The sequence below is a fragment of the Siphateles boraxobius genome, unplaced genomic scaffold (genome assembly GCF_051911475.1).
Source record: "Siphateles boraxobius isolate OS27281-9 unplaced genomic scaffold, OSU_SipBor_1 6, whole genome shotgun sequence".
NCBI classification, from domain to species: Eukaryota; Metazoa; Chordata; class Actinopteri; order Cypriniformes; family Leuciscidae; genus Siphateles; species Siphateles boraxobius.
This window is the reverse complement of record NW_027509186.1, coordinates 12,230,001-12,232,835: the sequence shown is the minus strand read 5'-3', so window position 1 is coordinate 12,232,835 and position 2,835 is coordinate 12,230,001.

Here is a 2,835-nt window from a genome sequence, read left to right as displayed (position 1 = left end):
GTATGCGTGTGTGTGTGTGTGTGTCATAAGGGTGGATTGTAATCTGGATTTGAGCCAACTTCCGTTACAAACAAATTACTATGGCAACTACAGTAAAATGGCATGGGTAGGGGTTTAAAAACTACTTAAAATTATAGTTAAGTTAAAGTATTGATAACGAGTGAAAAATTTACTCAATTAAAAGTCAAATCTAGCCAAAAATGAAGTAAAACATTGAGTGAAGGTAAAAAATTTTTTATAATAATTTAAACAAAATACAACTATAACATTTAACACTTTTTAGAGTATTAAAAAGGTAAAAGTATCCTAGCAAAAATAACAACAAGAGAAAAGCTTCCCTGAGCATAAATCATGAGGCATTTACAATATGTTTAACATTTTATAGTGTTTATTTAAAACACTAATTGTTTTTGAGATGTATAACATGTATAATGACCATCAAAATACGAATATTGTATATCAATATTGCTGAAAAATTTGCGTAGTGAAGTTACCATAAGTCATACTGACTTCTGAAGCATATCTCTTAACTTCAGAGCACACAAAAGGTCTAAATGTTTTTTTATTTTTTATCTGTTTCTTTATGGATTATTAATAATATTGTTGCACTTTATTGCTTAGCTAAATCACGAGGGGTGGGGGGGGGGGGGGGGGGGCTGCCTGACCATCAAACTCCTAAACACCAATGCAAAATTGTGCTTTGCAAGTCCAAATAATATTGTAAAATCTAAAAAGGACTGTTTTATTATTATTATTATTATTATTTAGAAAGTGTAATTAGGTAAAACTAATTGCACTTGAGCAAAGTAAATGCTCCAAAACAATACAGTTACTTGAGTATCTTACACCCTTCGATATTGGTACTCTAAAACCATAATAAATTGTGGTTAAATGAAATATTAATGATAAACACAGTGTAGCTGTAGGCTATTAGACTCGCTGACAGAAAAAAAATATTGTATTAGTGCAATGGTACAACCATTGTGGCATAAATATTACAAAATATATATGCTTGGCCCAAAAAAAAAAAAAAAGCTATAAAATGACATATTCCTATCGTGACAACTTCCGCCGGTCTCAATGATCTGTGAATTGTACCTTCTATGTACTTTCTTTTTTGTATCCAAGACTTTAAGGTTTGTGTTTAAGGTTTGTGTTATATAATGAATTGGTAATCATATATTTTTTTAAAGCAGTGTATACATTCTGGTGTTAATGTTACGGGCAATGTCTGTTCTTGGCAGGAATGTCAGGAATGAAGTTACAGCGTTTACTCATTTATCTCGGCTTCCGGAGAATAAATATGTACTTGTTTTATAATTAATTAATTTGCTCACACAGGCAAATTAAGCAATAATTATATTTTGTATAAAGAGAAGTGTCAGTTTGAACTTCATATTCATTTTATTCTGCTGTTCTCCTGATGGCTGTATGAGAAATGTAAAGTGTCTAAGGTTATGAAGGTCAATAACGCACTACATGTATATTCACTGACACATATGCATACTTACAGTAGTATGTGTAATGTATGTATGTATGCATCAGTGTCATGTGCTCTCTCTGGATGTAGTTTTCATGTTCTGTTGCAGTAAAGTCTTAAAGGGGAAAGATATTGCCTATGTTTTTGTGCTTGCCATGGTTGTTTATTACTATTTAAAGAGGCATGTGAACAAGGAATAGACTCCAGGAGAATTCAACAGTGTCCAATTATGTATTTAAGTCCTCCGTTTCAGTCTGTTTGTTGTCGTGTATTGTTTAACGTTTATGTTGTTGTGATTTGCTATATTCCGTGTCTCCAAGTTAACTCCAACATGTTTCTTTGTCTTGAATTTGCAATTAAATACTATTTTGTTTACTTCTTTGTCATGCTCGTCACTACAGCTACCAAACTGTGACAGAATACAGCAGTACGAATTGAAGCTGCCGGCGCCTCCCTGACCCGCTGAACTGCCAGCACATCCCTGACCCGCTGAACTGCCGGCGCCTTCCTGACCCACTGAACTGCCAGCACATCCCTGACCCGCTGAACTGCCAGCGCCTCCCTGACCCGCTGAACTGCCAGCACATCCCTGACCCGCTGAACTGCCAGCGCCTCCCTGACCCGCTGAACTGCCAGCACATCCCTGACCCGCTGAACTGCCAGCACATCCCTGACCCCCTGAACTGCCGGCGCCTCCCTGATCCGCTAAACTGCCGGCGCCTCCCTGACCCGCTGAACTGCCAGCGCCTCCCTGACCCCCTGAACTGCCAGCGCCTCCCTGACCCGCTGAACTGCCAGCACATCCCTGACCCGCTGAACTGCCAGCACATCCCTGACCCGCTGAACTGCCAGCATATCCCTGACCCGCTGAACTGCCAGCACATCCCTGACCCGCTGAACTGCCGGCGCCTTCCTGACCCGCTGAACTGCCAGCGCCTCCCTGACCCCCTGAACTGCCGGCGCCTCCCTGATCCGCTAAACTGCCAGCGCCTCCCTGACCCCCTGAACTGCCGGCGCCTCCCTGACCCGCTGAACTGCCAGCGCCTCCCTGACCCGCTGAACTGCCAGCACATCCCTGACCCGCTGAACTGCCAGCACATCCCTGACCCGCTGAACTGCCGGCGCCTTCCTGACCCGCTGAACTGCCAGCGCCTCCCTGACCCCCTGAACTGCCGGCGCCTCCCTGATCCGCTAAACTGCCAGCGCCTCCCTGACCCCCTGAACTGCCGGCGCCTCCCTGACCCGCTGAACTGCCGGCGCCTCCCTGACCCGCTGAACTGCCGGCGCCTCCCTGACCCGCTGGACTGCCGACACCTCCCTGATCCGCTGAACTGCCGGCACCACCCTGGCGCGGC